This window comes from Agelaius phoeniceus, chromosome Z (assembly GCF_051311805.1).
Source record: "Agelaius phoeniceus isolate bAgePho1 chromosome Z, bAgePho1.hap1, whole genome shotgun sequence".
Classification (NCBI taxonomy): Eukaryota; Metazoa; Chordata; class Aves; order Passeriformes; family Icteridae; genus Agelaius; species Agelaius phoeniceus.
In genome coordinates, this window is record NC_135303.1 from 47,761,244 (window position 1) to 47,773,592 (window position 12,349).

Below are 12,349 nucleotides of genomic sequence, written 5' to 3' on the forward strand. Positions count from 1 at the left end.
AGTGAATTGTCTTGCCGGCACTTTGAACTTTGTCAGTTTTGACAGCTTTTGAACAATGTTATGAGAAGTGTGTATTTTCCATTGTTGAAGGCTTTGTGAATTAGAGCCCAGATTTCATCCTTAGGAATAGAGGGATTAAGTCTGTGAGTCAAGGAGTTGCAGGGGGAACAGGTGTTTTGGTTTTGAGTCTTCATGAGTATGTGATGAGAAGTTTATTGTTGATCCTGGATATGAAGCGGTTAAAGATCTGTGGCTTATTCTGTGTTGAGTAGTTCAGGGACTACTAGGCCTTTGGTTTGACAGCTTCCCTCTTTTGATTAAAAATGTCCTTTCTTAACTCTTGGTCCTTCCCAGACTTCCCTGGGTGTTTAGGTCTCATGTTCAGTTCAGGGACTACTAGGCCTTAGGTTTGACAGCTTCCCTCTTTTGATTAAAAATGTCTTTTCTTAACTCTTGGCCCTTCCCAGGCTTCCCTGGGTGTTTAGGTCTTGTATTGACCCAGCCTTTTTGCATCTTTTTATACAGCTTCATCAAAAAATGTCTATTTCTATTAATATACACAGGCATTGCCCTTTAAATATTTGAGTAAGAGCAGACTAAAGGTGGGGAATGTGATCTTTTGGAATGATCCATATCCTATTACTCAGTGTGATGCCCTTTTGTCTTCTGTAAACTCACATGTACCAGTTTTCAAAAGCCTTCTTTTCCTTAATAGAAGGAAATGTTGCAGGCTCTAAACAATCATTCATCTTCAAGGTACTGATGGCTGGCCAGTTTGCAGAAGAGACTTATTCTTTAACAGGTGATTATGAGAATATCTTTCTGACTAAAGATAAATTCCAGGTACTTAACTTCAGGTCTTTACTTCCTCAGTGGAACAGACACCTAACTAGGTTGTCTAGCTTTATGAGGTTTTTCAACCCTATATATTTTTGCCACATAATAATGGAAACATACCCAAGCAGTAAACGGTTGCCTACAAAATACATATGGAGCAGAAGAGAAGACCTCCAAAAGGCAAGCAACATGTTATAATTTAATAATTATTAAATGTTATTAAATAATTATTAATTGGTAATTAGACTTAGTAATTGGATGAGGTGGGTGAGATTCCCAGCCAGAAATGTATGGCTCATGAATGTAGTTTTGCACCACACAGACTGTGCAGTGGTTTGAGCGAGATCTCTCAAAAGTAATAACACACCTGTAAGTCTAGTGGTAACTAGGAAGGCACCTTGATTTCTCCCTCTGGGTTTCTTCTTGTTTCCTATAGCTAGTGCCATAAGCAAGGGCATAGTTCAGACTGTGAGGACATGTATTCTTACTTGCTGTATTCTGGTGGGTTTTTTTATTTTGTGTTTTGATTTATAGGTATTTTGTAAGAGTTTGAGTTTCCATATGTCAAACATCTGAATTTAAAAGGCTTGCTATGTTAACCATGTTAACAGTGTTAACCTTGTGTTACATGTCCTTCCAGGATGGAGAAGAATAGTTATTATTGTGTCCCAAAATGGATTACAAGAAAATAATAAGTGATTTTTGGGTTTACTTCTTTTTTATTTTTGTTTTTTATTCTTTTAAGAAGAATATTTTGGGTCAGTGTGAGTCTTCAGGAACTGAGCCTCTGAACATTGTGGTGGAAGAGAGAGCTTCACTTGACAACACACAAGCTGTGGGAACAGTTCCCTTGAGCCAAAGGACCCTGGTAAGAAGAGAGTCTACATGTTTTTAGAGATGACTGAGACAGCTACTCTGAGCCTGACTTCTACAGAAAGAGGACATCAGAGTAATTGATCCAAGAGCTGAGGTAGAGTTGAAGGAGCTGTTACTCACTTCAAAAGGTGGTTTCTAGATCCCAGGTAACAATGTTAGCTAATAACTCATCTCACAACACCCATCAGTTTCTACCATTTAAGTAAGGACTGAGGTCTCTTTGTCGGTACAGAGAAGAAACAAGGCTGGAGTTCTTTTCATGAGATGTGAATGTCTCTGTTCAAAGTTCTTGTGGGTGCCACTTACAGTGCTAGTGTTGCAGCTTTTATCAGGGTACTTCAAAACCTTAAAATTTTGAAAACTTGGAAGAATTCCTATTCTTTAAACAGCGGGCCTCAAATTCCCAGGGGAGAACCTGCCTTTCAAGCCATGTTTTATAGTCTCTGATAAAATTGCTAGGTGTGCTGCCAAGGGAGACACAAACTAGGTCCAGTGTTGACTCAATATTCCCTTTGCTTCCTAGATGTCCATCTGCTGTACCTTTCCAGAAGGGCTGCTCTGTGGGAGGAAGCTACCAAGGGAAAACCTGAGAAAATGGACTACCTGGGATCCCTCTCTATATAGTTATAGATATAGATAACACATCACTTATGCATGTGTTTTATGTTGTACTTACACAGAGGTATGTGGATATTTAGATAGATATACTGATATTTGCATGCTTACATATAGGCAGTACAGTTGTAGAAATCTGCAATAAATTAAAATTTTTAACTGAAATTGATATTTGTATATTTATGTGTAGTCAGCAGACTCTCTGCTTTTGTCTCTCTCCCAGACAGCATGTGCATCATGTCTTGTCCCTGAGAGTTCAGATGAGTCTTCCAGGGTGAGGAGGAGCAGCAGAATCACTGCCATCTCTCTCTGTCATCCTTGCAGACCCTGAGAGCTGTGGACACCATGCTGGAAGCAATGGTGCTCACCTCTCCTGCCTCCAGAGTCAATGAAGTGCTACATTACATCTTTAACTTCTGGCCTGGGAAAAGAATGGACATCACAGTGTTAGTGTTGGGAAACATATAATCATGAAAATGATCATATGTCGGTGCTTTTATTAAGAGCTCTGGGTGTCAGGGGTATTCAACCCAAATCTGACTCTGACCATACATTCGAGATAAACATGTTTTTATATTCTATCGTTACATAACTTTCATATTAATTATTAAACTTATATTGTTCTATTGTATACATAGATTTCAGCCAAGCATGGCTTCCCATGGCCCCCTTTAAATTTCTAACATAGTTTCTCATGATTCTTCTTATGATTATACAATAATTATATTTAATTACTAAACAATCATCACATCTAACAATTATATCATTTATCATACTGCTTACACAGGTGCAATGATCTGGGAAAACACAAAGTCTAACATTTTCAGAGTCTATTTTTAACATTTTCCAGGGCTCCACTATCATTCTCCCCTCTTTGAAAGCATTTTCACTTTACTATAGGTGTAAATGTTTTCACTTGATACAGTCCTTTATTTCTCAATTTATACTTGGCATTCTTCAAGTCCATGGTTGATGTAAACGTTGTCGTGGATGCTATCACAAACGAGAACCAGTAGATGATGGGTGTGGATCTCGTGTCAGTGCCTTTATTATTTTCTGGTTCCAGGACGTTTTCTTCTGTATCTCTCCCTTTAAGATGCTGTAAACTAACCAAATTGCTAAGAATACAATTAGTAAGATTATCACACTCTCAATGACAGATTTAATCCATGAACTCACATTCCACCCTAATAAAGATTTAAAGATTTTTCCTAACCAGCTTGTAGTCAAATCCTTTTGCTCTTCTTGTTCTTCATGCTTTATTTGTTTTAACTGATTGATGTCACATTCTACAGCTGCAGTTACATTTGGGATGTGAACGCAGCAATGATCAACCCGTCCCTTTAAAAATCCACATACTCCATGCTCTTTCAGGAGTAACAAATCTAAGGCCAATCGCTTTTGTAAAGTCATTTTTGTCGTGGCTTGTAATTGTACGTTTAATTCTTTAAATGCTTCCTGGGTGACTCTTGCTAGTCTATCTACCTGACCTGTAAGTTTGTACAGCATCTCTCTACTCTGATAGTTTGCTATAGGACCAAGCAAGGATTCTAGGGCCCACCCAAATTTCACTCCACTAGAGGGTTATAGTATATTGGTACCTCAATCATTTTTCTCTCAATCAACCATTCCTCAAATGGTCCCAGCTCAATACCCTCAGATACAAGGTTTGAATTGGCCTCCTCAGAATTGATACACATTTTAAATAATTTTTGTTATGAAAGTATTTCTACTGGAAGTATCAGTTTTTTTCAACAAAGACAAGATCATTTGATTATAGGCAAAGCCAGCAACAAAATTTTTGGACTTTCAGTCCTTCCAGCTGTTTTTCCAGTAAATTGTAACTCAGAGCTAGTGATTTTAGCTCTTGCATTTGACGTTCCTATGGTAATTCCACCAAAACCACCTATAGCTATTGCATTTCTTTTACCCATGAATATACCCAAGCAAAACAACTTTCCAGAGAATTCAGTTATGTCAGTGCCATTTGGAACCTCAGGTCCTGCGGTCTTCTGGGTGCAATGTTTAGACCACAGCCAACCAAAACTGACTTGCAGCCTGACTCACTGTGGTAAAACAATTTACATTACAGGCATTCCAGATACTCGTGCAGATGTCACTGTAATTTCTCACATGTTTTCGCCCAATGATTGGGATTTGGTAGCTCCTACAGGTCCCCTCACAAGGGTTGGAGGTGCTACTGTGTGTTTGCAAAGTGCATCCATGATTAACAATAAACTGATTGTCCTATATGGATTGATCAATGGCCTTTAACAGAGAAAAAATTAAATATCCTTAAAAGATTGGTAAAGAAGCAATTACAGCAAGGTCACATCACACCACAGATAGTCCCTGGAATTCACCAGTATTCATCATCCATAAGAAGACATTGGACTCCTGGAGATTGCTTCATGACCTAATGAAGATCAATGGAGTCATTAAGGACATGGAACCTCTTCAGCCTGGACTTCCTTTTTTATCAGTGATCCCAAAATACTGGCCTCTCATTGTCATTGATTTAAATGACTGTTTTTTCCACATCCCACTTCATCCCACTGATGCTCCAAGATTTGCATTTTCAGTTCCAGTCATTAATCAAAGAGAACCCATGCAGAGATAGCACTGGAAATTGTTGCCTCAAGGAATGGAGAATTTGCCTATAATTTGCCAATATTTTGTTGCACAAGTTTTGTCTCCAGTTCAACAGAAGCATCTGATTCTACACTACATGGATGATTTGTCCATCGCAGCTCCAACACAGACAGAGATGGAGCAAACCCATGCTAGCGTTGTTGCTGAAATCCAAAATGCTGGACTTGAAATTTCTACAACAAAAAACCAAGAAGTTCCACCTTGAAAGTATCTGGGATGGAGGATGACTGAAAAAACAATTACACCGCAAGAAGATACAGCTCCAGACCAGTGTCAGCAACCTACAAGATTTACAACAGCTTCTGGGAGAAATTAATTGGATCTGACCTGTTTTGGGAATAGCCAACAATGAACAGGGCCCACTTTTTAATTGATTGAGAGGAAGCTGTGATATCAATTCTCCTAGAACTCCAACACCTGAAGCTCATGCAGCCCTTGGCAAGGTCATGGAAGCTCTCCAAAGATGACAAGCTCATCGCTGTATTCCAGAACAGCCTTTATTTTTTGCAATTTTAGGAAAAAAATGCAACTTTGTGGTCTCATTTTTCAATGGGACCATTCTGAGAGAGATCCTTTGTTGATAATAAAATGGATTTTTCTTCCCTACAGGTTTCCAAAGACAATTTTCACAGTTTTAGAGATGATAGCACAAATTGTAATTAAGGCCAGAACAAGATTATCAAGTTTAGCAGGTCAAGAATTTGCAGCTATCTATTTACCATTGAAAAAAGATTAACTTGATTGGGCAATGCAAAATTTTGATGATTTGCAATATGCATTGTTAGACTTCCCAGGTATTTGTTCTGTTCATTAGCCAGCTCACAAATTATTGCAGGCAAAATAGAGTTTTAGAGAGAAAGCTATGTAAATTGAAGAACCTTTAAACGCAATAACTCTTTTCACTGATGGATCTGACAAAAGTCACAAATCAGTCGTAACTGGGTTGAACCAAACAAATAAAACTTGGGAATCAGATATTCAAATAATAGAAGGATCTCCTCAGATTGTTGAGCTTGCTGCTATGATTCAGGCATTTCAGCTCTTTCCACAACCTTTCAATTTAATTACAGATTCTGCTTATGTTGTTAATGTGGTTAAAAGAATAGAAGGATTGGTTTTAAATGATGTTGGTAGTGACCCCTTTTATTATTGGCTTTCATGTCTTTATACAACTTTGCAATATGGAACTAATCCATATTTTGTTTCTCACATCAGGGCTCATTCTTCACTTCCTGGATTTTTAGTGGAAGGAAACATGACAGCAGAGAAACCGGCAATGTTATTTCAAACACTTTGCCAAACATTTTTGAACAAGCAAAACTGAGTCACGCCTTTTTTCACCAAAATGCACAAGCACTTGTGTGAATGTTTCAAATTTCCAAAAGTCATGCTAAGGCTGTCATCAGTACTTGCCCTGACTGTCAGCTTGTGCAGCCTCTTGTTTCTACAGGAGTGGTCAACCCACAAGGTTTGCAAAGCCTGCAGTTATGGCAAATGGAAATCACTAGATACCCTTCCTTTGGTAAATTTTAAAATATTCTTCTTTCAGTGGACACATTCTCTGGTGCAGTTTTTGCTTCTCTTCACACAGGTGAAACAGGTAATCATGCCTGTCATCATTTTTTGCAAGCTTTTGCTTCATTGGGTGTGCCCCAAGAGGTAAAAACTGACAATGGTCCTGAGTATATATCTCAAATATTGGCCACATTTCTAAAGGATTGGGGTGTTCATTGCATCTTTAGTATTCCTCGCTCTCCCACAAGCCAAGCAATTGTTGAGAGGACAGATCAAACATTAAAACACATTCTTGATCAACAGAAGCGGGGAGTAGAGGTCACACCACAGATGAGGTTGAACAAAGTTTTGTATGTTTTTAATTTTTTAAACGGCTCTGTTGCAGAACCTGATCCACCAATTTTTAGGCATTTTTCAAATAACACACAGGCAAAACTGAAAGAAAATCCCCCTGTTTTAATTAGAAACACTGAGACAGGAGAAATTGAAGGTCCATTCCGATTAATCACCTGGGGCAAAGTGTATGCTTCTGTCTCTACAGGTGCAGGAATTAAGTGGGTCCCAGCCAAAAATGTCAAACCATATCGCACCCCAGAACGTGTTGACGAGTCCAAAACTGAGGAAGCAAGTACGTAGACGTGAGCCGAACAGAGGGATCCTGGCTCATGCCTGATGTTCCTTGTGCATCGGTGGAACCTGCAAATTCTAATTTTATGCTATTTATACGTGTGTTAATTGTTGGTTTTGTAGAAACTTTTTTGGCAAAAGCGTGGTTTTTGTTTCGTTATGTCATAGATCCCCGCTATTGGATTTTCAAAGGTGATTTTTTTTTAAAGGTCAAAAGCAAAGTTTTTAAATTGATATATATGGGAGGACTTTTTGCCAAAAACTGGCTCACAAAAAGAATGGAGTGAAATTGCATTATACGCTAGTGTTGGTTGGTTTTAATTGTTTCTTGAATTGCAGATTTGCCTGTGGAGCAACCAAAACCAAATGTTTGGGTGACCTTAGCCAAGGCAGCAGGCTTGGATACCATATGTTTGTCTAATTCGGAACCAGAAAAAACCTTTCTCAACCTGTCTGGTTGGTGTGCCAGTAAAAGATTTGCCTTTGATCAAAAAGCGATTCAATAGTAAGCTTGGTGAAATTGACAATGGGAGCAATCCTGTATTGGATTGGAACATTTGGCCAAAGAACTTTCCAAAGCAGTATCCAAACCCCAAGAATTAGAAATTCTTGGTTCTTTAACAATGGATTTTTGCTTTACATTTACAGCTAATGATTGATGAGGTGATCCTCCAAAGTACAATTATTTTGCATACAGAAATTCAAGTTTTTCGGTGTAATTATTCAGAAAGTTGGGATGTGCTTTCCGAGGCTGACCAATATCCACAACAATTACCAAAGGGATATTGGTTCATTTGTGGAGATAGGACTTGGCAGGGCATTCCATCACACCTTGAAGGTGGCCCATGTAGCATTGGAATGCTCCCTGTGATAGCACCTACTGCTAAAGTAGTCATTAAGAAGAAACATAGGAGAACAAGACCTGCTTGTCATTATGATGAGAACTGTAAAAGTGATTTCATGCCTTGGAAGGCTGCAAAAAGGGTTTCAGCAGGTTTGTTTTTACCCCAGCTGGCTTCAGCAATGGCATTGAAACAATTAGATCAGGTTGGATGTTGGCTGAATAAACAAACTAATGCCACATTCACTGCAATCAGTGATATGTTGGCTGATGTTTACAGTTAACATACTACCCTTCAAAATAGAGTAACAATTGATTTTCTTTTACTGGCACAAGGACATGGTTGTGAGGAATTTGAAGGATTGTGTTGTATGAACCTGTCAGATCATTCTGAATCCATCCACAAAAGCATACAAAAGCTGAAAGATTTGACAGCTCAAATTAAAGAAGACAGTGGGTCATGGTTAGATGATTTGTTCCAAGAATGGAGCTTTGCACCTTGGCTAAGGGAACTTTATAAAATAGGTTTATATGTGTTGGGTGTTTCAGAGGTGATACTAGTAGTGATACCTTGCTTATTTTGGTGTGTGTGACAAATGATGGACAAAACTATCAAAGAAGTTTTTATCATACACGAGAGAGAGGTAGGAAATAGATTCACAGAGAGTTCTTGAAATCTCATGGAGATAGAGGATGAAGGTATAGGCATGGAGGAAGGTTTTGAATTAAGACCTTGGAACAGGTGAGACTCTGAACAATGAATCGTAATTGCTATCAGACATGACTTATGCCTGTTGAACTGACTGGACTTTCACAGCATTAAAATTGCCGTGTTGTAGTATTGCAATGCTTAATGCAAGCAAAAAAGATGCCTTAAGCAAGTAATAAGCAGATATGTTATAGTAAAGCTATGAAACGCAAGGTGGTTAAACGACACGATTATGAAGATTTCTTTTTAGTTGAACCGAGACAGGGAATTGTAGGAATCCTTAAAATCAGAGGGTTTTGGGAAAGCTGCAAAAGGCTGGCCTCAGAGACAGCAGAACTGTGATTAGGGCTAAGCAGTAGCCCTAAGATTTGTCAGGAGAAAAATTATATAAGAAGTAGAAAAGTAAGGACAAATAGAACAATGGTCTGTGTATTAACACTCATCTGGAATAACTCCCTAAGCTGCAGAAAAGTATATCTAGCAAGATATTAGGAAGTTCTAAGCTTAATAATGGAGCTCTGTGCATTGTATCTTAAGGTTTACAAGCAGGTATTGTATTCCAAATAAGCAAACATTGTTTTACACAATGGTAAAACAATAGTGGTTGGATAGAACTACTGTCAATATGCTTTTGCTTTGTGTGATTGGTCAAAAAACTTTTAAAGTAAGTTGTAACATTAAGTTCTTGGTCTGCTGCCTGGGTGTGAGCTGCTGGCATCTTCCCATTGTCATAACCATGTAATGAGATTGATGCTGGAAAATAAACAGCTTGATTCATATTCCTCAGCAGTCCTGTCCCATTTGTGATTTTTACATAGACCCCTGGCCAGCAATAGTAAGGCCCAGCCACTTTCCAGCCAGGGCACACCGCCCTCCCTGCTGCTCTCTCCATGAGACTGCTATCCAGCTGGCTGCTTCTGAAGACCCACAGGACGTGCTCTCACCTGGATCTAGTCCTGAACCCTGCTGTTAAGGAAGCTTTCCTGTCTGGCCATCCAGGAATCACTCTGGCAGTCACATTCCTGCCACCTAAGCTGGGAATGAAGCCCCTTCACAGCTACACCACTCACACTCACATTAAGCCTAGGATTCCTTACCAGCTCAACCCCATAGCAGAGTCTCAGACAGGTCCTTCAAACAGCTTAATTGTGGTGCAGTAACTAAATAACAACAGCTCCAGCTGGTAACTCGGAGAAGGGGCCCTGAAGAAAGGAACCCCTGGGCTTTCATACCCTCACAGAACCAAAGTCTGGGGGTCTCAGCTGCTTCTGTGTCTCACTGTCCAGTCCCCAGGCTGGTGCCACAGGTCCCTGTGCCCCTTCCTGTGCCAAAGGTTGGCAGTTCATGGCCTCTTGCCTCGGGCTCCCATCCAGAGCTCAGCGTGCAGCTCTCATTGCAACTGCAACTTCCTCAATAGCCTGCCTCCCTAACAGGTAAATGCCAACCACAGTGGGGCACGAGGGGAAGGGGAAAGGCAGCAGAAAGGGGAGAAGGCAGCAGCCAGAGACTGTGTGAGAGAAATAATGAATTTCCTTTTTCCAGTCTAAAAATGTGCTGAAGCCCTGCTAGTTCTGTCAGCAAAGTGGGTTGCTTGCTGGATGGAATCCTGGGGCCAGCAGCCCTCCTCTTTGGGGATGGCAGTGCCCCCTGTGACAGTGTTCCTAGCCCTGACAAGGAACCATGGGATGGTAGCTGCTGCCCTTGATGCCTAGAGATTTTTGCTTTCTATACGTTTTTCATGTATTTGTAGACTACTGATACATGGCTGTACTTTTCCTACCCTGTCCACCTAACTTTCAGAACGGTAAGCTAACCTCCTAACACATTCCTGAAACACTGTTCAGTCGTGGTTTTTAGGCTAGCAAGGACACTGTGTTTTCTACTAGAACTTGGAAGGCGTAACAAGAAAGCCCCTGGAACCACTCTAGTGGGGCAGAACCCAGGGGGAAATTACCTAACTAACTGCTCTTCTAATTGGACAATATTTGTTAGATATGCTAATTTGTTAAACTTAAAAAAATTGTAGAAATCTACTGCCAGGTGTGCCCCATGGCCTTGGGGGCACCTGGAAGCTTCCAATGAAGACTTGGGGCTTTTTGACTATTTTAAGAGTTTTGCAAGAGTTTTCTTTCTTGACATTAGGCAACACCCTGGGCAGAGGAACTTGGCAGCACCACCTCCCTCTGCTCTTTCTGGGGCTGCACCTGCTCTCTACCAATCTGCACAGATGGCTGGAGCATGCGGAGGGCACAGAGGGCAGCTTCTGATGTGCTGGGTTGATCCTCCATGTCAGAGCTTGCAGGGCTGCTGGCAGGGCTTGGATGCCAGGTGTGAGTCTCTCCCTGGGAGCTGGTGGGGCAGGAACTGACCTCAGGGCTGTTGCCATCCTTCCCAGCAGCATGGGAGCGCAGCAGCCTCTGGGCCTCCTCACTGCATTGGCCCACAATGAAATTGACAGTGGCATCAACCAGCTGTTTGGTGTATTCCTCCAGAAGAAGCTGCAGCATCTGGACCATGACCTCCCCCTGGTCACAGATCAAGTGGAAGCTTCAGGCAAGCCCTGCCTTAAACTCAGATTTTTGGCAACAGCTTAAATTTAGGTCGCCCACACCTAAAATCGCTCTGGCCTGCAAGTTCTAAGCATGGCAGATCAGGTCTATTTATAAAATGAGTTATTTATTGAACAGATAACCAAAGCAAGGCCTTAATCTGAGTTACTACATGGTATAAACCAAAAAGGTCATCTAGTACATTACATAAAACAGTACACAATATTATTGTACCTATATTAAAGCTAGCAAAAGAAATAGTACATATTAGGAGTCAGATGTAATTTACCACTGAAATGATGATAATGTACACTAAATCCTTTCACTCAGCCTCAGAGGAGTGACCTATCAGCTCTCCCTGCTTTGGGGGAAAATCCCACACATTTCCAGGGAATGTGCAGAAGATTCCCCGCTTTGTGAAAATTTGGTGTAGCTTTTATAGTTTGTAAGGTGAGGTGTCTATCAGTCAGAAATTCCAATTTATCTTTCCAGATGTCAGTCACTTCCAGAGCAAGATGTTTGTTATCAGGTGGGAGTGTTACTCCCATGGCGCAAAAATAACTACAAGACAGCTTGTCATGTTTGCATTTTTTCACCAATTAGCACAATACAGATAAGTTCTGGGGCAAGGTGCTCTGTTATTCTACCATCTGAAAGCAGATGAGCTCTTCTGGGGTGAGATGCTCTGCTACACCCATCTGGACCACAGAGGCATAGGGCATACAAGACTGTTCTCACTGCCAGCCACCATGAGGATGCGGCAGGCTGAGGGGAGTGTCCCTTGCAAAGATTGAGGAACAACTGCAAGGCTCTGGCAGCTGTTTTTATCCAGGAGGCCAAGAGCTCCTGCCTGGATCCAGCCCTGCATCCAGCCTGGCTGCTGGTGTCTGGTGATTCTCCCTGGGGCGTGATGACACACTCTAGGTATTTTTGCTCCTGCAGAGAAAATCTGACAGACTCTATCAACCTCTGCAGAGTGGGCACTCTGGTTTCTTCTCTGCCCAATGCAGGATGCAGCCCATGCAGAACTCGTGGCCACAGGGTATCACATAAGCAACACTCTCTTGCTCATCATGGCAAGCAGCTCAAATGGAGCAGCTCCACCCTGTGTCCTTGGCTTTGTCTTTC